General features: G+C 53.5%; 1 protein-coding gene across 3 annotated transcripts in view; it reads left to right on the forward strand.

The window, feature by feature from the left end:
* BICRA (BRD4 interacting chromatin remodeling complex associated protein) overlaps positions 1–26,370 on the forward strand; it is a 78,384-nt gene that overhangs the window by 12,411 nt on the left and 39,603 nt on the right. Inside the window, exon 1 of one of the 3 annotated variants that reach the window (XM_044759071.2) lies at positions 5,406–5,716. The exons of the other annotated variants lie outside the window; for them this stretch is intronic. The gene's annotated coding sequence lies outside the window, so the exon portion shown is untranslated. Of the gene's footprint in view, positions 1–5,405; positions 5,717–26,370 lie in introns of those variants that run through there. 3 annotated transcript variants of the gene reach the window in all.

The raw sequence follows: 26,370 nt of genomic DNA on the forward strand, positions 1-26,370 counted from the left end.
CAGATGAGAGCTCTTGTGGTCCAGAGAGTAAATAAAAGCTTGCTGCCCTCTATGGCTCCCCACTCCCTCCCCCCACAAAGCTCCTCCGGTCTGGTGGCCTGGGCCCGTCTCCTGAGCTCACCTCTGACCTTCCCCTTGCCTTGGTCATGCACCAAGCTCGTCCTGCCCCCGCCTTTGCCCCTGCCGTGCCCTCTACGGGCAGTGGTCTCCCAAAGTCCTTCCTGCCTCCAGGCTCCTCCTCTTACAGGCCTCTGCTTAAGTGCCTCCTCCTCCGGGAAGCCTTCCTTGACGACCCGTCCGACTTCCTTCACGTCACTTGGTTTATTTCCGTGTTAGGATTCATCCCCAGGACCAGACTCCGAATAAGCCCGTAATCGGTGTTTATTGAACGGATGCGGGACCAGGTGACCTTCACACAGATCGTGAGGGGAGAAGCACGTTGGATTGCTTTTTTTTAGGATCCGAGCGGGCTTAGAGGCTCAGGTGAGGAACCTAAAGGGAACGAAGGAAGGTTCTAGAAGAGGCAGGAGAGAGTGGTACCAGGTTGAGCTCAGGAGGCGAGGAGGAGAGGGGTGTGAAGGCAGAAGAAAGATGTCCGTGCGGTTGGGGAGTTCAGGAGGCGGCGTGCACCTGCTTGGAGACGGGGAGAGAGAGGGTGGGGGGCTTGGCAATCCTCTTCCTGCTGGGCGAGGGCCCTTTTATCTTTTTTGGGCATGTGCTGGTTCCTAATTTGGGGGAAGGAGGTCTCAGGTCCTTTTGGGGGTCTGCTCACTGGCCACTGACCTTTCCCCCGGAGAAACGCACCCTTGGCTTTCCCAACATTTGGTGAAGAATTTTGATGGGGGGCGTTGGGGGGGGGGGATCTGGTTAAGAGCTTTACACGGATCGTGACCGTAGCAACAATCATAATAGCCAGCACTGCCCCGGCCACCGGTCTAGGCCATTTACAAGTACTGAGTTGCTGGCTCACAGACGGGCCTTAGGACGTAGGCACGCTGAGCATCTCTGTGTTACAGATGAGGAAACTGAGGCACAGAGCCGTTAAGTGACTTGCTCAGAGTCACCAGCTGCTCAGTGGCAGAGCGGGGATCCCCAGCGCCCGGGCTTTTGAGCCATAAAAGCTTCTCTTCTTCCTGGTTTCAGGGACCGAGACCAGGAAGCCCACAGTCCACAGTCTGGAAGCTGCCCCACCCCCCGCCCCTCCTTCTGCCTGGGGTCCAGCCTGGATCTCTCAGCTGAGCCATCCCAGGCCCAGGCTCAGCACAGCGCCCTCCCTCCCTCCCTCCTCTTTTCCTTCTCCCCCTCCGCTGTGTCTTCATTAACATAACCGTGCCCCCCCGCCCCCCCCCCCAGCTTCCTCCAGACAGCGGATGTGTTTGTGAGCTCGTGAGAGGCCTGGGTGGGTGAGGAGCGGGTGTGAGTCAGCAAGACCTGGGGAGGCTGGAAGGTGGGGGCTCCGAGCCCGCTGTGGGACCTGGCGCCAGGGCCCCCCCCCAGCCTCAGTTTCCCCATCAGCCAGAGGGGCCTGCCTCTTGGAGGTTAACTAGATGACGTCTCGTGACAACAGAAGAGCTGTGTTTATGGCAGTAACCTGCGTCGTAGGGGTTTCGAAATTCAGGATATTTTAGACCAGAGCTTACCCTGGATGGTGGAACGCCCCCAGCCAGGCGGGCCCCCCCCCACCGCCCGCCCCGTCCCCGTCCCCCAGTGTGCTAAGATTTCTGCAGCCAAAGATATTTCTGCTGCTAACATATCTGTGGCTGTTGACGCTCAGAGGGACACATAAAGACAGTCATTGCAGTTGGCTCTGCCCCTGAGTGAGTCAGGAGGAAAAAGAGTGGTTTTTAGAGATTTGGGAGGTTGGCGTTGCAGATATGGGGTCGTAGATATCTACCTAAAGTATCCACCTGGTGGGGTTGTTGTGGTGCTTTATTGAGACAACATATTGTCAAGTGGGCGGCCCGTCATAAATGCCCCTTGGTGTTCCCATCACGGTTCTTGCTAACTGTCATTGCTAACCAGCCTTTTCTGCACCTGCTGATGCAGGCAGACGGCACTGGGCCCTAGATCAGCAGTTTCGCGAACTTGAATGTGCCCGTGAATTCCTTGGGAATCCTGTTAAAAGGCGGGTTCTGGTCCAGTGGGTCTGGGACCGGCCCGAGATGCTGCGTTTCTGACAAGCTCCCGGGCCACGCGTTTGAGTCGCCAGGTGTAGAGTGGCTGTTGGATGGTTTCTGAGTTGCTTCAAGCATTCTGCAAATGCAGTGGAGACATCAGATGTCGAGGCTGAAACAAGATTCCTTAACTCTTGGCTTTGGGGTTGGCAATTTGAGGGCAAGTCTACATTAATTATTAAGGAATTATTATTAGTTGTTAAGGAAAAAAGTCACGTAACCGAGGAAAGTCTTTTCACCGTACTGCCTTCCTCCACTCTCCAGAGGGGACCCCTGTGAGGAGATTGGGGTTCATTCTTTCAGTCCCCTCCCCCCCCTTTTTTTTTTGGTAAGGAAGATTGGCCCTGAGTTAACATGTCTTGCCAATCTTCCTCTTTTTGCTTGAGGGGTGCTGCCTCAGCATGGCTTGGTGAGCTGTGTTTAGGTCTGTGTGCACGATCTGAACCTGCAAACCCTGGGCCACCAAAGCAGAGCACGTGAGCTTAACCACTGTGCCACCGGGCTGGCCCCTCAGGCCATTTTTCTATGCATATGTTTTTCCTGTGATCACACGTATTGTCTGAATTTTTCCACACCTAGTTTTGTAAATTGAGCAATTTAGCATTGTTTCCATGTCAGCAATATAGATCCCCATTCTTTTAGCAGCCTAGGAGTAGTCCATAAATTATTATTATTATTATTATTATTATTATTATTTTTTAAAGATTTTATTTTTTCTTTTTCCCCCTCAAAGCCCCCCAGTACATAGTTGTGTATTTTTAGTTGTGGGTCCTTCTAGTTGTGGCATGTGGGACGCCGCCTCAGTGTGGCTTGATGAGCGGCGCCATGTCCGCGCCCAGGATTCGAACCGACGAAACCCTGGGCCGCTGAAGCAGAACGCGCGAACGTAACCACTCGGCCACGGGGCCGGCCCCGTCCATAAATTATTGGACCTCCACCCTATGGATGTTTTTTCAGTTTAGTTCCAGTTTTTTCTATAAGCTTCTATGCATCCGTATATTTAAAGTGTATCTCTTGCAGATAGCGTATAGTTAGATAATCATCTGATAATTGGAACATTAAGACCACTGCTGTCCAATGGAAATAAAATGCTAACCACTTACACGTTATTTTAAATATTCTAGTCGCCACGTAGAAAGAAACAAGGAAGATTAACGTGAATATATTTTATGTAACTTAATATATCCAAAATACTATCATTTCGACACGTGATCAATATAGAAATCATTAATGAGATATTTTACAGTCTTTTGATTGTGGTAAAATACACATAATATAAAATTTACCATTTTAGCCATTTTTAAGTGTACAATTCAGTGACGAGAATATTTGCAATGTTGGGTAGCTGTCGCCACTATCCGTTTCCAGAACTTTTTCAACATTCCAAATGGAAACTCTGTGCCCATCAAGCATGCCCTCTCCCCACGTGCTAGAAACTTCTATTCTGCTTTCTCTCCCTCTGAATTTCCTTCTCTAGGTGCCACGTAAGTGGAATCACACAGAATTCATCCTTCTGTGTCTGGCTTATTTCACGTAGCGTGATGTCCTCGAGGCTCATCCACGTTGTAGCATGTGGCTGCTCTTTGCTCTTTTTCATGGCTGAATAATATTCCACTGTTTGGAGATACCACATTTTGTTTATCCATTCCTCTGCGGATGGACATTTGGGTTGTTTTCCCCTTTTGGCTATTCCGTTTCGGTCAACAGTGATCCACCTACACGATGGTGGTCCCATAAGATCAGCACTGTAGAGCCGAGGTGTGGGGGAGGCTGTACCATCTCAGTTCACGTAAGTAACTCTGTGATGTTCGCACAACAGTGAAGTTGCCTAACGACGCCATTCTCAGAACGTGCCCCTCATCGCGTGACTGTTTCACTGCTGTGAATGTTGGCGCGCAAGGCTCTGTGTGAGTCCGTGCTTTTTCACTTCTTGTGGATGCCTCCCTCTGAGTGGAATCGCTGGGTCGTGTCATTCTGAGTCACTTTTACCCCAGGCTTCCAACTTCTCCCCATCCTTGCCATTGCTTGTTAGACGGTCTTTCTTACTTTTCCACGCTAAGTTTTCGAAATCCGGCATGTATTTCTCATTCATGGCACACCTCACTCAGGACCAGCTGTATTTCCAGGGCTTGGCGGTTGAAACCCGCGGGGGCCGGCCCTCGGTGACACCGTGTGTGTTTACTGTCATTATCGAGGCAGCTGGATTTAACCCTCCCATCTTGCCATTTGTTTTCTGTTTATCTCCTGTGTTCTTTGTTCCTTTCTTTCCTCGTTTCTTGCGTCCTTTAGATTAATGAGTATTTTCGTGTTGCATCTTATCTCCACTGTTAGCTGATTCACGGTACCCGTGGTTGCCCTGGAATTTCCATTCTGCCTCTCTGCCTAGGACTTCAGCTTCCATTCTTAGTGAGATGGGAGCCGCGGGGGGGCTTTAGAGCTGGGGGGAGGGGTGCCCTGACGTGACATTTTTGCATCCACGCCTTCAGCCCCTTGTGCAAGAGCATTTCTACTGGCCAGATCCCTTCAAGAGGACTTGCCTGGGCGAGAGGCAGCGTGCGTGTAGATTTGGGTCGGCCCTGCCCAATTGCTCCAGGCGGGCTCCACCATCCTTGCCTCTTGCAAACAGCAGCCTGGGTTTGTTGAGTGGCTGCTCGGTGCCAGGCTTGAGCTGGACCCTCGGGACACCGTCGAGAATCAGCCTGGGTCCTGATGCTTGAATGGCTCTCAGTCCTCGAGGCCCGGGGTACCCTCTGTTGCTGTCTCTGAGCGCAGAGGAAGGCAAAGGTTCCAGAGGAACCGAAAAAGGAGAGGCAAGAGGATGTTCTAGATGGTGGCAGCAGGTTGGCACATCCCGGGTGGCGTGAGAGCCGGCCGGGTCGGGAGGTGGACGGCAGTGGTCTGGAGGCCGCATGTGTGGGCTCCCCATTGAGGCGGGACATGTCGGGGCGCACTTGGGGAGTGAAATAATGGCACCTCCCTCGTGGGGCTTGTTTAGGAGGCTTCGATGAGAAGACGGACAGCATGGGGCTGGCCTGGTGGTGCAGCGGTTAAGTGCCCACGTTCCGCTGCCGTGGCCCGGGGTTCACTGGTTCAGATCCCATGTGCGGACATGGCACCGCTTGGCACGCCATGCTGTGGCAGGCGTCCCACATAGAAAGTAGAGGAAGATGGGCACGGATGTTAGCTCAGGGCCAGTCTTCCTCAAAAAAAAAAAAAAAAGAAGAAAAAGAAGAAGACAGACAGCACACCCCAGGGTTAGGGTTGATGTTTGACTAAATCCTCCCCGTGGTGGGAGGGGCTCAGCATCAGGGACGGGTCGACCTGACCTGGGGGCAGGCTGGACCCGAGTTGTGGACGCTGTTTCAGGCCTGTGTCAGATAAACTTGGGCTTGGTGCTCCGGCTCGCTCCTTCCCGAGGCCTCTGTTAAAAGAGCATCAGTAACAGCTGGGCTGCCTCCCGGGCGTGTGACAAGGGTTCCATCAACGAGACGACAGCCCTGCAGAGCTCAGTACCTTCCTGGACCCTAGAGGGCTCAACAAAGGTTAGTTCCTATTATTATTATTGCTGTCGTCATTATTGTTCATTTAAGGCCTATAGGCAACAACCAGAGCCTTCCTTATCCCCTGGGACTGAGACCCGGAGAAACGAGGTCAGTTGCTCGAGGTCAGAAAATTGCCGAGCTGGGACGTGAAGCCGGATCAGAGGCACAGGCTTCCCTCTTCTGGGCCTTTGGGGAGCCTCCGGCTTCAGCACAGAAAAACTTGCCCTCTTAGAACAGCCCGCCAGCAGGACGCTATCCAAATAACACTGCCGGCATCAGTAATAATACCAGCCGTCACCCGCTGTGACTCGTTGTGGGGGGGGGGTGCTCCAAGAGCTGACCTGAAGCCAGGCTATTTATAGGCGTCTTTATCGCGCTCCATGTGGATGTTCATACGTTTGGCAGCAGAAATGTTAGCGCTTGGTTCCAGGGCGCCGCCTGGGAGCCTGCGGGGATGTTCTGTGACAGACACGCACCTCCCAGCAGTCTTTTTAAAAACCTGCATTTTGGAGCCCATCACACTCCAGGGTTTTGAGTAAGGAATTGGGACGTCTGCGAATATGAATCCTGTCTTCCCCATTCACGCCCCCCAGGTTGCATGTCACGCACACCAGGGGACATCTCCCAGTGCTCCGTCGCATCGTCGAATTGCGGTTGCCTCTGCCCCCCCTCCTTGCTGACGATTCCAAATGAGCAGCGGCATCGAGCCGTGATGGCCGGGGAGCAGGGCGGGTGGTGCGGGTGGGCAGAGGCTTCTGGAAACCTGTCCTCCGAAAGCTGGAGGCCTGCAGTCTGTGTTGGGCTGTGGCTGGTGGTGAGAGGGGAGGGGACAGCGTGAGGGTGGGCCGGAGGTGGTGTCGTGGGAACCAAGAGAGAGGCCGGGCCCTGCATGTGGTCGGGTGGAGGAATTAAGGACGAGCTGGCTGGGGAGGAGCATTTATTTGCTTTTGCCCCTGTGGTGGCTGGCACGCGGTCTCCAGCCTGTACCCTGTTGAACTCTCCACCAGGGTGTCTATGGGTCCCTCAAACTTAATGTGCCCGGCACTGAGCTGCCCCCACCCTGGTCCAGCCGCTGTCACCTCCCGCCTGGACCACTGCAGTCTCCTCCTCCTGGGCGCCCTCCACCCTGTGCCCCCCAGTCTGTTCCTCCCACACAGCCAGAGGGACCCTAATGTGACCTGAGCCCGCTCGCGTCCGTCCTCTGCTTGGAGCCCTCGCGTGGCTCCCGTCACTCAGAGGAAAAGCCCGGGTCCTTATTCGGGGGCTATAACTTAAACACATGGAAATTAACTGTTTGTAAATACTCGGTAAGGTATGTTCTATCTTTGCTCTTTTTTTGTCTCCATTTTCCCCTCCTCAAAAATGTAGGCTCTGAGCGAGCAAGCCTCTTTGTTTTCCTCATGGCCGTCTCCCCAGTTTCTAGAGCAGAGCCTGGCACACAGCACGTGTCTCAGTCCTCAGTTGCTGAGCGGGTGAATGTTTAGTGAATGAAGGACCCAGGAAACTGCGAATGAACCAAAAGCAACTGTGCTGGGATGGCGGTGAGAGGAAGTTGGGAACAGCAGAACAAAGGCCCCGAGGCTTTGAGCCGATGTGATCAGGCCGTGGGTGGGAGTGAGGGGCACTGGGAACAGCTGGGAGAGTGGGCAAGGTGGTGCCTGGGGGTCCGATCTTGACCTGACCTTCCCTTCTTTGCTGGGTGACCTTGAGTCAGTGACGTGCCCTCTCTGAGCCTCATTGCCTCATCTGTAAAAAGGGAAAAGAGCAGCAGTTGGTTGATTTATTCAGCACATATCTCATGCCTGCCTCCCCTGTGCCAGGCACTGGGGTAGATGAGGAGGCAACGTCCCTGCCCTTGTTGACCTTCTGGTCCAGGCTCCCACCTCCTGGGCCCATGTGTGAATTAAGCACTTACACGCCACAGGCCTGTGGTGAACCCCGCTTCCTGTTGTCAGGTTAGCTGTAGGCTAACCTCATCTGTAAGGGGGAGCGGGTAAAGGTCCCTTCTGCACCTCATTTATGGCAATGGTGACTTATAAATGGGGCTCTTATTATTATTATTTTTTGCCGAGGAAGATTGGCCCTGAGCTAACATCTGTGCCAGTCTTCCTCTATTTTGTGTGTGGGATGCCACCACAGCGTGGCTTGATGAGCGTGTGTAGGCCCACCCCTGGGATCCAAACCTGTGAACCCCAGGCCACCGAAGCAGAGTGCGCAAACTTCACCACTGTGCCACCGGGCCAGCCTCATGGGGGCTCTTATTCTTGGTGTGGTTTTGGGCTGGCGATGCAGGCTGGGCTTCATCACGGAGCTTGCTTTTTTTGCAAAATAGAATTTTCACGAGCTGGACTTGGCTTCCAGCACCTTCTGCGGACCCTGCGTCTCTGGCCTCGGCTGTGGCCCTGACCCTTTGCTGCGGGCTCTTCCACATGGGGCGCGCCCTCGGTCTCCGGGCCGTGCAGACTCAGTTTCCTCCCCTCACTCCTCCTTCTGGAGCTCGAGCAGCAGGCTGTGTGTCCGGCCGGCTGCTGGCTGCCCGGCCTTCGTGGGGTGGGTGGTTGTGAGTCAGCACCGCCCAGCGAGCCGCTGTGACAAACAGCCCTTTGTTCTCCACGGCTTAACACGATGAAAGCATTTTGCTGGCACGGGGCATAGACCAGCGAGGGTGTGTCCAGCTGGGTGGCCTGGTGTGAACTCCTTCCCTTGTGTGGCTCTGTCCTCCCCTAGCTCGGTGGGGCCCACCATGGGGGAGGAATGACTGCCAGGCCTGGGAAAAGCGGCTGTCATCTTCACTTGCATCCTATTGGCCAGAATCCAGTCACGTGGCCACACCCGGCCGCAGGGGATGCTGGGAAATGTAGTCCAGCAGTGTGGCTGGGAAGCCAAGAAAATAGGGATGGGGGACCACACAGCCGTCTTCACCGGAGCGGGCGTGTATCCGTGGATGCCCGCTCGGCCGGTGGAGTGGGTGGGAAAGACTCAGTTCTATGGGAGGGGGCGTCTGGATTAGCTGTTTCCTTGACTTTTATTTGTAATCGCCACTGAGGCATATATTTTACACGTGACCCAGGATGATGGACACGCGTGTGTGCGCTCACACACACCTATCTGAAACAAAAGTTTGGTGAGCACGTGGCCTGACCACCTTGGAGCCATTCAGCAGTACCTTTTTCAAATTTTATTCTGTTCTTTTTCCTTCCTCTGTTTGAGTGATGGTCGACACCCACTGAATTGATTTCGTTACTCCTCAAATATTGCAGCCCACAATAGGAAAAGCACTGAAGATGGAAATAGGAGAAAATTTGAACTGGACGGGAAGCTTCTGGGCTCCGGACAGTACCCCTTCAATTCCCCACATGTCCCAAACCCGGTTTGAGAAGGGTGTGGAGGCATCGGGGCAATACCGAGGGTTGGAACACTTGGAATAGAATCTGCTTGCCTTCCACGCCCCCTGCTGCCTCCCTCCACCTGCTCACAAGGATCTAGTTGTTCTTGGAGCCAGCCTGGTACATTCCTGCCTCAGGGCCTTTGCACTTGCTGTTCCCTTGGCACAGGGTGCTTTTCTCCCACATATTTGCCTGGCTCTCGCTTCACTTCATTCCAGTCTCTGCTTCGATGTCACTTCTATTGACCACTCTATTTTAAAATTGAAACTTCTCCTTCTCCATCACTCCCTTATTGAGCATTATGATCTCCTAGCCACTTACCACTAGCCAAAATTGCTTTCTTTTTTGTTGTTGTTGCTGAGGAAGATTGGCCCTGAGCTAACATCCGTGCCCATCTTCCTCTATTTTATGTGGGTCGCTGCTGCAGCATGGCTTGATGAGTGATCCTAGGTCAGTGCCCGGGATCTGCACATGTGAACCCCGGGCCGCCGAAGCAGAGCACGTGAACTTAACCACTATGCCACTGGGCCGGCCCTCAAAATTACATTGTTTTAAAAAATTAATTTGTTTCTTCATTTATGGTCTGCTCCTTCTATGAGAATTTAGCTCCATGAGGGGTCTCCCAGGGCCTGGGGCACATAGATGCTCACTGAGTGTTTGTTGAGTGAATGAATCAAAATTTGTCTGTTTTGTTTTCCTCCCTGCCTAGCGGGAAGGCAGTTTGCTTGGCTCGGCATTTTGGGCAGGTGAGTTGTGCACAGGGTGTTGAGGGGGTCGGGGGGAGGGAAAGAAACTGGAGCCGGGAAAGCCAGTCCCAGGAATTCTATAGAATCAATAACTTGGTTGCATTATCACAGTCGTATGTCGCCTCACGACGGGGACACGTTCTGAGAATTGCGTCGTTAGGCGATCTCGTGGTCCTGCGAACGTCACAGACTGTGCTGACGCAAATCTGGATGGCAGAGCCCGCTACATGCCCAGGCTGCGTGGCGCTGATCCTAGGGGACCCCGCCGTATACGCCGTCCGTCGTTGACTGAAGTGTCGTTATGTGGCTGGTGCGTGACTGTGTTTCATAAGAGAATTGCTTAGAAATAACAAGGGTTTTCTCTCCTTCCTGCTTAAAAACAGTCCTAAGTGTCACCTCTTAATCATTTTACCCTCCCGAGACCCCGCAGGCACGGAGCGGGGGTCCCCTCTGGTCCTTCCCCTCGAGTCCCTCAGGTCTGATGCTCTGTGTGTGTGTGTGTGTGTGTGTGTGTGCGTGTTTGCTTTTTATTGAAGTATGAAGGCTTCTGTGGTTTGTTTTGTTTCGTTTTGTTGCAGTCTAAAGGTATTTATGCTTCTGAAATCAGCACTTCACACACTTAGGAAATTCTACAAACCCAGCACATTTCACATTCCTTTGTGGTTTCGGTGTTTTCTTGCCCATTTTTGGCTTTGGTGGGGGAGGGGCGGGGAGCGGTAGATGGAAAGTGAGGCCAAAGCTTCGCACCCACCCCTCGTGGCACCCCGGCCCCTGCCCAGCAGCGGGTCCAGAGGGGGGCAACCGGGATGACCTGGGGACCCCCTGGATCAGGTCGGGCCCCCAGGAAGGACCGCTAGGACCGGGGGCTGGCGGGGGGCCGTGTGCCCATCTTGGTGAGGCCTCTGTGTGTTTGGGGGGTGCTGTGCTGAGGGGAGATGCTCTGAGCAAATGCGCGGCCTGGGGAGTGCAGGTTGAGTTAAGACTCGTGGGCCGAGGGGCCAGTTTCTTTGCTTTATTTGCTTTGAATTGTCAGCAGCTTGATTGAGGTGTAATTGACATACCGTAAAATTCACCTACTTAAAGCATCCCATTCCGTGGTTTTTAGTATCTGCCCAGCGTGGTACAACCGTCACCACTGTCTAGTTCCAGGACATTTTCATCACCCCGAAAAGAAACCGCCGTCCCCGCTCCCTCCAGCCCTGGACAACCGCTCCTCCGCTCTCTGTCTCTAGGAAGCTGCCTATTCTGGACGTTTCCTATAGACGGAATCCTACAATATGTGGCCTCATGTGACTGGCTTCTTCCACTCAGCATCATGTTTTCAAGGTTCATCCACGTGGTTGCCTGGATTGGCACTTCATTCCTTTTTTTTTTTTCCCTTTTTAAAAAACAGAGATAACCACCTACCATAAATTTCTCTCTTTCAAGTGTACAATTCACTGGTTTGTACTGTATTCACAGAGTTGTGCAACCATGACCACAATCCAGTTCTAGAACATTTTCATCACCCCGGGAGGAAACCCTGGACCCGTTTCCCCTCCAGCCCTTGGCAACCACTGGTCTGTTTTCTGTCAGGATTTCCCTCTTCCGGAAATTTTCTATAAATGGGATCCTACACTACGTGGTCTTTTATGTCCAGCTTTCATCTGATATTTTCGAGGTTCATCCATGTTGTAGCCTGGATCCGTGCTTTGTTCTTTTTTATGGCTGCATAATATTCCGTTGTCTGGATGGGCCACATTTTATCTGTTCATCAGTGGATGGACATTTGGGTTGTTTCCACTTTTTGTCAATTATGAATAAAGCTACTGGGTGGCCATTTCTTCAGCCGAGGTGAGAGCTGGCATTTCCAGCCACCCCCTGCCCGGGACTGTCCTTCCATCCTGGTTCCAGAGGCGCGCAGGCCTCCTCCCCCTCCTCCTTCCCCCGTCTCTCCTCCTCCTCCTCCCCCTTCCTCTTCACCTTTCTCTTCCTCCCTCCTCCTGCTCTTTCTCTGTTGTGTCTCCCCCTCCCCCAACCTCAGCCAAGGGAGCTGAGGCTGGCGGTGATCTCCAGGGAGCCCAGGGCAGGCCCGCGGGGCGTTTCCGCTCTCCCACAGGGGGAGGCCTCAGCCTGCGCCTGGCCGCCCACCCCCTGGGGGAGGGTGCAGAAGGGACAACCTGATCCTTCTAATCCAGCCTCGGGGGAGATGAGTGGGGACAGGGCCACGCTTAGGAAATAGCTTTTCTTCTGGGCTTTTAAAAATGAGTGTGTTTATTTTTTTGGAAGAGGGAACACATGCCAAGTACAAAGCTCAAAGGGTATCAAAAATTTCTAGAGAAAAGTCTGTCTCCCTCTCTGATTCCCAGGCATCTATACGCACGTCCTCTTCCCAGAGGTCACACTGTTACAGTTTGGGGGCCTCTTTCCAAAGAGATGTGCTGTGCATGTGTAAGCATCTCACACACACACACACACACACACACACATGCACACTTGTTTTTAAGGCGCTCATGACTGGAGACTCACACCGTTCTGCCCTTTTACTGATGTATCCGGAAGCTTCTAACTCACCAAGTTTGGTATCTTTCACAGCTGCATCGTATTCCGTCAGAGGGCCCTCTCTTATTGAACCAATCCCCCTTCGCTGGGATCTTAGGTTAGCTCCGTGCTGTTGCAGACAAGGCTGCAAGGAGTAACCGTGTATAACTGTTGATTTGCATGAGTATAGCTGTTCAGTTAAAATCCAGAGGTGGAATGGCTGAGACAAAGAGCATGGGCATTAAAGAAAAAATTATGAAAATTTCCAAACGTGCACAGAAGGAGAGAGAACAATAGAATGAAATGACCACCCCCGCCCCTTGCTGATGCTCAGTTCCTCATTTATCCCGATTTGGCGGCACTTGCTTTATTGATGTTTGTTTTCTTGTCGTTGAAGTATTTGAATGCAAATCCTAGATCTGTCATTTGAATTCTGCCTGCTTAAGTGTGTATTTAAAAGACAAAAGGAAGCATTTTCTTACATCACCACAATGACTTTATCAAACCTAAGGAAAGTCACAATTGTTTGGCATGATCAAGGGATGTGCTTTCTTTGTTACATTTTAAAAATTGAGATATAATTCACATACCGTAAAATCTACCCTTTTTTTTTTTTAAGTATGCTTCTTGGTGAGGAAGATTGGCCCTCAGCTAACATCTGTTGCCAATCATCTTCTTTTTTTTCTCCCCAAAGCCCCAGTACCTAGTTGTATATCCTGGTTGTGTGTCCTTCTAGCTCTGCTGTGTGGGACGCCACCTCAGCGTGGCCTGATGAGAAGTGCCAGGTCTGCGCCCAGGATCCGGACCATTGAACCCTGGGCTGCCGAAGTGGAGTGCACAAACTTAACCACTCGGCCACAGGGCTGGCCCCCAGAATTTACCCTTTTAAAGTATACAATGTGGTGGTTTTTAGTATATTCACAGGGTTGTGCAACCATCAGAATATCTTTGTCACCCCACAAAGAACTCCCCTACTGTTCGCAGTCCCCTCATTTCCCAGCCCTCTTTCCCCACTGCAAGCCCCCGGCAGCTGTTCATCTCCTTTCTGTTCCTATAGATTTGCCTATTCTGGACGTCGCGTGTCACTGGAATCGTATAGTACATGGTCTGTCGCATGTGACATCTTTCACTCAGCACGATGTTTTCAAGGTTCGGCCCCGTGGTAGTGTGGGTCAGAACTTCATGCCTTTTCATGGCTGAATAATATTCCATTTCTGGCCGCACCACCTTCTGTTGATCCAGTCATCAGTCATCGAATTTTGGGTTCTTCCCACTTTTTGGCTGCTGTGGACATTCACGTCCCGGCTGTGGTGTAGACGTGCGTTTCATTTCTCTCGTGTGTCTACCCGGGATGGAGTCGCTGGGTCGCATGGTAACTCTGTTCGCTTGTCGAGGAGCCGCCTGACCGGTTTCCGCAGCAGTTGCGTCCTTGGACGTTCCCACCAGCCACGCAAGGTCTCGGGTGCCTGTCCTCACGGGTGTGAGGTGTCTCCTCGGGGTTCTGACCTGCGTTTCCCTGACGGCTGGTGACGGACGTTCAGCGTCTTTTCCTGGGGGACGAGCCTTTTGAATTCCGAGCTGTGTTTCCACATGGGGCCGGGACGCTGGTTCTGACTGCCTTATCTTCCCTTTGTCCCCTGGACGCGCTCCTTCCCTGACCATCTTCTCTGGTCCCGGTTCCTCAGTCTCATGGTTCTCGGTCTCCTCTGAGCCCTTTGCCCCCTTACTCAGGGTTCCCTGGGGGTCCTCGGCTCACGCCCTTCCCTGGGGCAGCGCAAAGTGCAGTGCGAGCAGCTGAGGGTGTCAGACTGCCCGGTGGGAACCCCAGCTCTGCCCCTTACTTGCTGTGTGACCTCAGGCCAGTGCCTTCACCTCTCTGAGCCTCAGTTCCTTGACACGGTGGTTGTGAAGTCCTTTTCTTTCCATTTGCCGTCAGGCTTTCTCCTTCTTTCCTTGATTAGACACTTACTGAGCATCTTTGTCGTTTACATCCCAAATCTGCTGTCTCCAGGAAGTGTGTTCCCGGCAGAGGGACCGGCAAGTGCAAAGGCCCTGAGGCAGGGGGGCGAAGACCCTTGCCCCAAGCCACAGCCAGTAAGTGGTGGAGCCGCAGTTTGAACCGGGCTGTCTGGAGTCAGAGTCTGCTTTTTTATTTTTTTGTCATGAACTTTATTGAGGTATAATTTATATACCAGGTGCTGTCTGCATCTAAGGAGCCCTGTTGGGTGCATTTTGAGAAATCTGAATTATTGTGTAGCCACCACCCAGTCAGGGCACAGAACATTTCCATCACCCCAGAAAGGGTCCCTCGTGCCCTTTTTCCATCCATCCTCCCCAGCCCCGGCCTCAGGCTGTAGAGTCTGCTTTCTGTAACGATCGATTCGACTTGTCGTCTCCAGAGTTTGGTAGAAATAGAACCGCACGGCGTGTGTTTTTCTGCTCTGGCTTCTGCCGCTCAGCAGGGCGATGTGGAGATTCCTCTCCGTCCCGTGTGTCGGTTTCTTTCGGCTACTGAGCGATGGGAATGTGTCACCGTCCGTTTGTCCGTTCCCCTGTCGGTGGACCTGCGCGCTGTGTCTGGCGTGTGGCCGTTCCCGAGGACGCTGCTGTGGACGTCATTTGTGTGCTAATCTTTGTGTGCACACCTGCCGGCACTTCTCTCGGGTAAATTCCTAGGAGCCGGACTGGCCGGGTCAGATAAGGCTGTGTTTAACTTTATTAGAAACTGGAAAACCATTTCTCGAAGTGGTTGTTAACATTTTACGTCACCCCCAGCTTGGGGTGAGTTCCAATTGCTCTGTGTCCTCACCACCACTTGCTGTTGTTTGTCTTTTTTTTTTTTTTTTTTTTTTTTTTGCTGAGGAAGATTATCCCTGAGCTAACTACTGTCAATCCTCCTCTTTTTGTTGAGGAAGACTGGCCCTGAGCTAACATCCATGCCCATCTTCCTCTACTTCATATGTGGGATGCCTACCACAGCATGGCGTGCCAAGCAGTGCCATGTCCACACCCGGGATCCGAACTGGCAAAACCCGGGCCGCCAAAGCAGAACGTGTGCACTTAACCACTGTGCCACCGGGCCAGCCCCTATTGTCCGTCTTTTTAATTTTCCACGTTCTAACGGGTAGGTAGTTGTATCTCATGCTCTGAATTTTAATTTCCCTGATGGCTGAAAAGGTTGAATGTCTCCTTGGCTTCTGGGCCCTTTGTAGATCTTTTTGGTGCTTGTTTTTAATTGCCTTGTCATCTTGTTGTTGTTGAGTTGGAGGATTTCTTTATATATTGTGGATCCGCGTCCCTTTCTGATATTTGTGTTGTGAACATTTTCTCCCGGTGTGTGTTGGGCTATTTCCAGTTGGTTCTCGTTACTCCCAGAAGGTGTGCTGTATGGAGTTGGCAAAGACACCACCCCAGGGCCTTTGCAGTGATCCTGCTGGGTGTCCCGAGTGGCGGCAGCGACTGAGGCCCCAGCAGAGGTGACGCTGTGGGGACACCCTCCCCGCCAGCCTGCGTCCCAGCCCACAGTGTCTCCCCGTCTTTTCGGCAAGCACCCCGACTTCCCTGTTCCCATCTCACTCCTCTGACACTGTTCTTAAAATGGCTTTTATGGGGTGTAATTCACACACCATGCAGTTCACCCATTTGTACCATGTACGATTCAGGGGTTCACAGTATGTTCACAGACTTGGACAACCATCCCCACAGTCGCTTCTAGAATATTTTTATCGCCCCCAAAAGAAACCCCGCACTTCTCAGCCATCGCCCCCCAGGCCTCGCCTCCAGCCCCCCGTGGCTGACACGCTCTGGTCTACTTTCTCTTCCTGTGGATTCGCCTGTTCTGGGGGTTTCGTAGAGGTCGGATCCTGCAGCACGTGGCCTTTTGTGTCTGTGTCTTTCACTCGGCCTGTTTTCTAGGTTCATCTGCGTGGTGGCCTCGATCAGAATCCCCCTCCTTTTTGTTGCCTAGTAATATTCCCTTGCCTGGACGTGCCCCGTTTAGTGTGTCCATTCCCTCGGTCGCCCCTGTGCTCCTCGGCTCTGATCTTATCCACGGAGGTCAGAGCCTCGGCCCCTTTTCTCCTTCTGGAAATAACACTTGACCCCATGCCCAGCAGGTGGGGACTAGGTTAACAGGGCCCCTCCGTGCCAGCTGCTTCCCACGACGGTCGGGGTTGATCCTCATACCAACCCCGCGAGGGAGCAAGTGTGAATGGCCCATTCTCCCAGTGAGGAAACTGAGGCCGTCAGATGGGAAACCGTCGGCTCCGGGGGCCACCGCTGAGCGGAAAGCCGGACCGCCGACCCAGACACCCCTGGGGGGCCAGACACATGTTGCGGGCCGGGCGCAGGGTGAGCCCGCAGGTTCCTCTCCAGAGGGGCGGCCTGTGACCTCCATGTCACAAGGGATCAGTTGCTGTTCCGTTCTTGATGTGGATCACTTATTCCAGTTTTCAAAAAAAAGCTGGATTTTTTTTTTAAAAAACACGTTTTTCCCGGTTTCTGAAATTTGGCCCATGAACGTAATTGTGTGAGCCACCCCAAATAGGCCTGGGGCTCTGGGTTGCTGTCACAGTGACAGGTCTGAATGTGGCTCTTTCTGCACCAGGGGCTCCGTCCCCTGGAGGGGCACTCGCTGCACGGGCCGTAGGGCCTGCCTCGGTGTCTCTGGGGCCACTCACGGTGCTGTCACCGGGGTCCCTGGCATCAGCCAGGCCGTGGGCCCGGACAGTCAGGCAGGGGAGAAGCCGAATTCTCTGGCTTTTCGGAGGCTGTGCGTTAGCGGGAACGGGAGGCCTGTGGACTCATTAAATCCCCAAACGGCCCCGTAAGCAGAGCTGAGGCTAAGAATATTGGCGTCCGGTCAGACCCAGACTGACTGCGAAACACCGGCACGTGTGTTCGGGCCGAGTGCTACTGGCCTGCAAAGTGCTGGTCCTTATTCTGGTGTCTGCTTTATAGACACAGAAACTGAGGCACAGAGAGGGGAAGGAACTCACTCCAGGTTGCACAGCCAGGAGGGTACAGGGCTGGGGGCAAATCCAGGCAGTGTGGCCCCAGAGCCAGCCGAACTTTATATTTTGAAAAAATTTCAAATTTCTAGGAAAGTGGCAAAAGTAACATAGGGAAATGTTCATCCAGATTTATCAACTTTTTTTTTTTGCTGAGGAAGACTGGCCCTGAGCTAACATCCATGCCCATCTTCCTCTATTTTATATGTGGGACGCCAGCACAGCGTGGCTGACGAACGGTGTAGGTCCACACCCAGGATTCGAACCCCGAAACCCAGGCTGCCGAAGTGGACCATGTGAACTTAACCACTATGCCACGGGGCTGGCCCCGTGATTCACCAACTTTTAACATTTTACCACATTTCTTTTTTTCGTTCTATCTCTTTTTCTCTTTCTATGGGCCAGTGGAGCAAAAGGTTTTCTGTCCACCAGTCTCAGTTTCCTCATCTGGAAAGTGGGCCCGTTGCACCCGCACATACGCACACACTGTTCTGAACTTTTCCAAACCATCTGAGAGTAGGAACCGTACCTCCAGCTTCTGTGGCCCTTGGTTCTTGGGTGTGTCTTTCCGACGAACAAGGATATTCCCTTACGTCACCCTGGGTCGTTGTCAAATGCACGTCGTTGAACATTAACAGGTTTTGTTGTCGAGTCTGCTTTTCGTTTTCTAGTTCTGTCACTTTCCCGAATAATGTTCTTTCTGTTTGTTTGTTTTTTGTGGTTTTTCTTTGCTGAGGAAGATTGGCCCTGAGCTAACATCTGTGGTCAATCTTCCTCTTTTTTGTTTTTTCCTCCCCAAAGCCCCAGTACATAGTTGTATATTTTAGTTGTGGGTCTTTCTAGTCGTGGCATGTGGGACGCCGCCTCAGCATGGCCTGACAAGCGGTGCCATGTCCGCACCCCATATCTGAACCGGCGAAATGCTAGGCCCCTGAAGTGGAGCGCACGAGCTTAACCACTCAGCCATGGGGCCGGCCCCCAGAATAAGGTTCTTTATAGACGCCCCTTCCCCGAGGATGGGACCCGACACTGCATTTGGTCGTCTTGTCCCTTTTGTTACCTTCGGCTGGAGTGTTTCCTCGGGGTTTCGTGACACTGGCCCTTTCGAAGGGTCCAGACCAGGGCTTGTGTCGATCGCCCCTTGATCGGGGTCGACTGCTCTTTCCCGCCCCGACGATTCAGGTCTCCCGGCTCCGCGTCCCTGGCCGGAATTTTCAGGACCTGCGCCCTTGACCGCCCTGAGGTTCTCCCGGTCAAAGGGACACTGGCGGGCGGGTGGTCATCTCGTTCCCGTCCTGGCATCTTCCGTTTGTGACAATGCGTCGCAGGGGTTGGAATCCACCAAGGGCCGGAAAGGCTGGGGAGCACGGTGACTCGCGATCCTGTCGCCCGCCTGGAGCAGCCTTGATGCTCCTCCCCGTCGACCTGCTTTCTCCCTTGTCCCGGGACGGTCACTCATGCTCAGTTGAGAGAGGGACGCGCTTGGGGAGCTGAAGCCGAGAGCAGAACTCAGGAGGTCACGCTCGGTCCAGGGGCATCTTGGGGGACTGGCCAGGCGGGCATGTCGTGGGTGAGAAATTCCACCGAGAGCCAGCGCCCCGACCTGGTGTTTCTGCCCTACTGTGCGCACCGGCATCTTCCGCTGTCCCTGGGGAGCTCAGCGGCCGGGTCCTTGTGGTCAGTGGGGCCGGGTCCCCAGAGCTGCTCGCGGATGGATGCTCTGAGCCCAACGCCGCGGGCGTCGGCTCAGCCCAGCGCGTCCCAGCCCGAAAGGCATCGCTCTTAAAAAAACGTTTTTTACCCCCCTGTGTTTTATTCTTTGAAGCCTGAGCTCTGGAAACTGAGGCACAGACAGGAGAAGTAACCTGCCCAGGCTCCCCTGGGTGCTTAGTGTCAGAGCGGGGTCTGAACGCAGGCAGCGCGGGTGCATCTGAAGAAACGATTTGCATCTTGATTTGACCGTGGCCACCACGAGCCCACGTGGCGCTTTTGTGGAACCGTAAAAACGGAGGCCCCTTTCTCACGACCCTTTACCGCCACCTGCCAGAGAAGTGTGGTTGTGTCTGTCCACAGATCAGCAGCGTCCTAAGGTGGGAATGTCCCCACCCTGGTTGTGCAGTGGACAACCTGCACAGCTGTCTGCGGTTACCCAATGTTTAGCAAATATTTCTCAAGCGTCTACTTCAGAGACAGATGGTAAACAAGATAAGTCGGTAAAATATTTACTACATCCGATGTTGGTAAGTGTTCCCGACCGAGATAAAGCAGGATAAGGGGGATCAGGGTGCAGGTGGTTGGGGCTGCACGTTTAAACAGAGTGTTCAGGGAAGGGGAGGTCACGGAGGAGGTGACATTTGAATAGAGACCTGAAGGAGGCGCGGGGATGGGCCGTGTGCTTATTTGGGTAAGAGTGTCCCAGACAGAGGGAACAGCCAGTGCAAAGGCCCTGAGGCAGGGCCGTGCCTGGAACGTTTGAAGAATGTCAAGGAGGCCCGTGTAGCCGGAGCCGAGTGAGCAGAGGGGATCGTGGCAGAGCTTGTGGGGCCTCCGGGGGCCGCTGTGGGGTCTGGGCTGTACCTCTGGGCGAGACAGGAACCTGCATCGGGTTAGGAGCGGAGGAGGGACATGAGCTGACTCACGTCGTCCCCGGATCCCTGTGGAGACGAGACTGGGGGCGGGGCTCTGAGACCCGCGAGGAGGCTGCCAAAGAAATTGGGGTGCGATGTGGACCGGGGAAATATTTATTAATGTTGAATGAATGAATGAATGGTTTCCGCTGAGCTGAGGGAGGCGTGGGCGGAGGCAGAGGCATGGGGAGAGGGCCGGCGGGTCTGCCCCAGCCACCCCCCTGCCGGGCCCTCCTGCTTCTGCCTCCCACAGTGCAGCGGGGTCTCGGGAGGACCTAGCCACAGTGCTGAGCCCCCGGCTCCTGGGCACACCTGCTTTGTGACCCGGCCACTCAGGGCAGGGGGCTGTTGTCTCAGTTTACACTCTGTAAAGTGAGGATGATGAAGTGCCTTGGCGTGGTAAATACGTATTTGCCACTTTTTTTTTTTTTTTTTTTTTTTTTTGGTGAGGAAGACTGGCCCTGAGCTAACGCCTGTGCCAATCTTCCTCTATTTTGTCTATGGGACACTGCCACAGCGTGACTGATGAGTGGTGCAGGTCTGCACCCAGGATCTGAACCCGTGAACTCAGGCCACCAAAATGGAGTGTGTGGAACTTTAACCACTTGGCCACATGGCCGGCCCCAGCTTTTTTTTTTTTTTTTTCATTGTGAAATAGAAGATTCATGCAGAAAAATGTAAAACAGGGATATTCCATCTAGCAATTGTAAACTCTCGTGCATAGTTACTCTTTTTTAAATTATTATTTATTATTTTTTATTTTATTTTTAAACATTGGCACTTGAGCTAACAACTGTTGCCAATCTTCTTTTTTATTTTTCCTGCTTTTTCTCCTCAAATCCCCCCAGTACATAGTTGTATATTTTAGTCGTGGGTCCTTCTGGATCTGTTATGGGGGATGCCGCCTCAGCGTGGCCTGATGAGCAGTGCCATGTCCGCGCCCAGGATCCGAACCCGTGAAACCCTGGGCCGCCGAAGCGGAGCGCACGAACTTAACCGCTCGGCCCTGGGGTGGCCCCTCTTTTTTCAAGTGGGTTTATTGAGCTTTGGATCACGTACCGTACAGCTCGCCCATTTACGGTGCACCGTTCTGTGCTTTTTGTGCCTTCGCAGAGGTGTGTCCCCACGGTCACTAGAGCATTCTCATCTCCCCAAGATAAGCCCCGTGCTCCCTTAGCCTGCACCCCCATTCCTGCCTCCATCCCAGCCCCAGGCCCCACCGGTCTGCTGCCTTCTCTCTGGATGTGTCCCCCCCGGACGTTTCCTACAGACGGAATCAGATGCTATGTGGCCCCGCGTGTCTGGCGTCTTCCACTCAGCGTGACATTTTCTCGGTTCCTCCTTGTCGTAGCCGGACCAGAGCTTCCGTCCTTTTCAGGGGTGAGTAATATTCCGCTGTGTGGCCCACGTTTCGTTCTCCTCTCCTCCGCCGATGGGCCTTGTTGTGCGTGATGCTGCTGTGGACTTTCATGTACAGATTCTTCCGTGGACGCGTGTTCTCGTTTCTCCCGGGCGTCTGCCCAGGGGTGGAACGCCCACGTTGTAGGGTAACTCTGCATTTACCGTTTTGAGGAGCTGCCAGCCTGTTCTGCATGCAGTCGCACTGTTTTCCGTGCTGCCGGTAGTAGATGAGGGTGACAGTTACTCTTTTTATTGCTTTCTTCCCCTTTGGGGGAACTTTGTTTGAATTGCGACATCGGGAAAAGTGCACACGTCGTCAGCGTCCAGCTGGATGGGTCATCAGATCGGACACACCCCTGGAACCAGCACCCAGAGGAAAACAGAAAGTGACCGCCTGCCCCAAAGCTGCCTCGCGCCCTTTCCAGTTCCCCGTGCCCACTCCCAGGGAACCGCCATCCCCCGCCCCTAACGCCGTAGACGAGCGTGTCTGGGTTCCTACTTTACCTGTGAAACCCTACAGTGGGGTGCTCTTTCACTCAACATGGTGGAGTTGAGATTCTTCCATGTTGCATGTGACACTTCCTTGTTCCTTTTTCCTTGCTGTGTAGTACTCCATTGTGTGGATGTACCGCTGCGTGTTCGTGCATTCTCCTGTTGATGGGCACCTGGGTTGTTTCCAGTTCAGGAGTGCTAGAACATTCCAGACCGTCTCCTTGGGTCCACGTCTGCCCTGTTAGTCATGAGGGAATTATAGGGAGAGGAGCCTGGGCTCTGTATGACGCCAGGCAGGATTATCTGTGGGCCCCCCTCGATGTGTGTTCTAGAACCTTCTTCCTGGATGAGGATTGAAAGCCATTGTCGCAGGCTCTGCTGCTGCTTTTTAGCTCTTTCACTCTGGCCCTGTGGACTGCAGAAATGTCCTCTGGTCTTTCTTCTTGGGGCTGGCCGGGTGGCATACTGGTTAAGTTCACGCGCTCTGCTTCGGCGGCCCAGGGTTTGCAGGTTCATATCCCGGGTGTGGACGTACTCCACTCATCAGCCACATTGTGGCAGCGTTCCACATACAAAGTGGAGGAAGATGGGCACAGATGTCAGCTCAGGGCCAATCTTCCTCAGCAAAAAAAAAAAAAGAGAGAGAAAGAGAAAGAAAAAAAAAAAGAAATGTTCTCTGGCTCATGGGCCCATGAACAAGGCATCCGTGTTGTCAGTGTGGCCGTGGAAACACTGCCTGGGGGTCCTGTCCCTTGGGTTGGGGTGTCCTGTTGGGCTTGACAGGGTCCACTGGGGGGCGTTCTGCACACTTGCCGGAATTTTTGGTCGTCTTCGTTATTGGGGTGGCTCCTGGCACTGAGAGGGCGGGAACCCCCGGTGTCGCCGGCCGGGATGACGGTGCCCCCTGGGTCACTGTGTGGAGAGGGTGGGGGTCCCTGTGCTGTCCCGTGGCCACGCGCCCCCTTCCCGCCATCTCTTCTTCCTCCGTCTCGGGCCGCGCCCTCCCGCCCTGCGTCTGCCTGTGCTGCTCGGTTCCCCTTCTTTGGGCGGCTTCCTGTGTGAGGCCGTCACCCCTCCCCAGCCGGGCCCTTCAGCTCCCGCCCCTCCCGCCGGCCGCTTCCCCCTGTGTCCCCGGGCCCCGCTGCCATCCGAGCGGCCGGCCCCCGTTCTTTGGTCAGTCAGCCTGTGGATGTGTGTCCCCCCCGGGTCCCTCCCCAACCCTGGTCCGTCCTGGGTCCGGCGCCTACACGGCTCGGCATCGGCTGTGGACTGACCAGGGTCCCCCTCGGTCACTCGGTTGGGGTTTACACAAAGTGAACAGGACAGAGGGAGGCGGGCGCTGGTCTCCTGTGACTGATGGGCGGTAGATGAGATAAATCACAGCCATGGCAGGTCCAATGGTAGTCGGTGCATTGAAGAGAAGCTGAGTCAGAGAAGGAGGTGGGGGGGGGGCAGGGGTTACAGTTGAGCCTCCCTGATGTGGCGTCTATAGAGAACAGGAGGTGAGGGCAGGAGCATGGTGAGCAGAGGGAGCAGCACATGCAAAGGTCCTGAGGCAGGCGTGTGCCGAGTGTGTGGGAGGAAAATCGAGGAGCCTGGGTGGCTGGAGGGTAGTGAATGAGGGGGAGGGTGGGAGATGAGGACCGAGATGGTGCAGGGCCTGGTGGGCTGTGGGGAAGACCTGAGCTTTGACCCTGCATGAGGCGGGAGCCATGGGAGGGCCCCAAGATGGGAGCTGCCTTGGGTCCTAACACGTTCCCTTTGCTGCCATGTGCAGATGGGTCTGTAGAACAAGGGCAGAATCAGGGGGACGGAGGGGACGGACCCTGGTAGGCCACGTAGGAAGCCGCGTGGCCTTGCTTCCGAGCCGTGGGGATGGCATGCCCCTGGGGTGTGCTGCTCCCTCGGCAGACCCTCAGGGCCAGCTTGGGCCTCGGGAGGCGGCCAGAGCTGCATCCCCAACACTTTTTTTTTTTTAGCCCATTGAAGACTGTTGAAGGTTTTTTTTAAATAAACTTCTTATTTTGGCATAATTTTTAATTTGTAGAAAAGTCGCAAAGATAGTGCTAAGTTCTCATACACTCGCACCCAGTTTTCCCTCATGTTCACCTCTGACGTCACTGGGGTGTATTTGTCACAACCAGGAAACCAACACGCACGTTCCTATCCACCAAACTCTGGAATTTATTCAGCTTCCCTTCGTTTTGCCCTGATGTCCTTTTTCTGCTCCAGGATCCCATCCAGACACCACATCACATTGGGCCGTCATGTCTGTAACTTAGGCCTTCCTTGGCTGTGACAGTTTCTCAGACATTCCTTACTTTTTTTTCTTTTTTTCTTTCTTTTTTTTTTTTTTTTTTTGCTGAGGAAGACTGGCCCTGAACTAACATCTGTGCCCATCTTCCTCTATTTTATGTGGGATGCTGCCACAGCATGGCTTGATGAGCGGTGTGTAGGTCCACACCTGGGATCCGAACTGGGGAACCCCGGGCTGCTGAAGCAGAGCCTTCAAACTTAACCGCTGTGCCCCCGGGCCGGCCCCCTGAGTTTCCTTACCTTCGACGACCTTGACAGTTTGAGGAGTCCTGGTCAGGGCTTTGGGAGAATGTGCCGCACTCGGGACGTGTCTGATGTTTCCTCGGGCTTAGGGTTTTGGGGAGGAAGACCACAGGGTGCCCTGCTCATCATGTCACATCGAGGGGACAGACAGTCAGCATGACCTTACTGTCGATGTTGACCTTGATCGCCTGGCTGAGCACACAACGCCCTTGATTCTACCCTCCTGGTGGTGAAAATGGTCAGTGTGTCCTCGTGCGTTGCCGCTTCTGTGCCTCGGCTCGTTTTCACCGTCTCAACCCTGTGAGGTGGGCACCACTTTTAACCCCATTTTACAGACAAGGAAACTGAGGCATGAGGAGGTTGGAGTGACCCGCCCCTGGTCACACACCCATTGAGTGGCGGAGGTGGGATTTGGACCCAGGAGGTCGGGTCCCACAGTCTGGGGCCCTGACCCCCATCTGTTTGTCGTCAAGGTCACGCGTGCACGGCTGCACTCGGGCTCACGGGGAAACGCTCATTTAGTGTAAGTTTACAGCAGGCGAGGAAGATGAAAACTCAAGGTTTAAAGTCACATTCTGTTTATCAGTGGTCATCATTCATAATAAGAGCTAAAGTCTATATTTTGAATAATTTTTTTTTTTAAAAAGATTGGCACCTGAGCTAACATCTGTTCCAATCTTTTTTTTTTTCTGCTTTTTCTCCCCAAATCCCCCCAGTACATAGCTGTATATATTTTTAGTTGTGGGTCCTTCTAGTTGTGGCATGTGGGACGCCACCTCACCGTGGCCTGATGAGCGGTGCCATGTCTGTGCCCAGGATTTGATCCGGCGAGACCCTGGGCCACCGCTGCGGAGCGCGCAAACTTGACCACTCGGCCACAGGGCCAGCCCCTGAATAATGTTCTTGATACTTAAAAGTTTCAGCCAACCTTTGGCCAGTTTTGCTGAAATCATCCCACATTTTGCTTTTTCATATGGTCTAGAAAGAGCTTATAATAGGAATGGAACCGTCAACTTTATATTTATTTTCTGCTTACCTTGACGTTATTTTCTGTTTTTGAAATTCACGCAACATAAAATGAACCATTTTAAATCAAGTGTACGATTCAGTGGCTTTTTGTACACTGACGACGTGCAAGCATCGCCTCTCTCCAGCTTTCTACCTGACTGTCGAGAGACAGAGAGATGGACTGATGGACAAATGGACGGATGGATAGATGGATAGATAGATAGATGGATGGATGGATGGATAGATGGATGGATGGGTGGAAGGATGGGTGGACGGACGGGTGGACGGATAGGTGGATGGATGGATGGAGGGATGGATGGACGGATGGATGGATGGATGGATGGATAGATGGATAGATGGATAGATGGATGGATGGATGGATGGATGGATGGTAGATGGATGGATGGATGGATGGATGGATGGTAGATGGATGGATGGATGGATGGATGGATAGATGGATGGATGGATGGATGGATGGATAGATGGATAGATGGATGGATAGATATCCAAAAGCTGGCCCTGGCAGTCTAGTGGTGAGCCGCCACGGCCTGGGTTCATTTCCCAGTCAGGGACCCACAGCACCGTCTGTCTGTCGGTTGTCACACTGTGGCGGCTGCGATGCTGAAAGCTGTGACCCCGGTGTTTCCCGTACCAGCAGGGTCCCCCATGGTGACAGGTCTCAGTGGAGCTTCCAGACTAGATGGACCAGGAAGAGGGACCTGGCCACCCACTTCCAAAAAAACTGGCCATGAAAACCCTGTGACTAGAATGGAGCCTTGTCTGATGGAGGCCGGAAGGGGAGAGGATGGCGCAGAAAGACCGGGCAGGCTCCGCTCCGCTGTCCACGGGGTCCTAGGAGTCGGGATCGGCCCTGTGGCACTCGCGACAACAGTCTATCTAGAACAT

The sequence above is a fragment of the Equus asinus genome, chromosome 26 (assembly GCF_041296235.1).
Source record: "Equus asinus isolate D_3611 breed Donkey chromosome 26, EquAss-T2T_v2, whole genome shotgun sequence".
NCBI classification, from domain to species: Eukaryota; Metazoa; Chordata; class Mammalia; order Perissodactyla; family Equidae; genus Equus; species Equus asinus.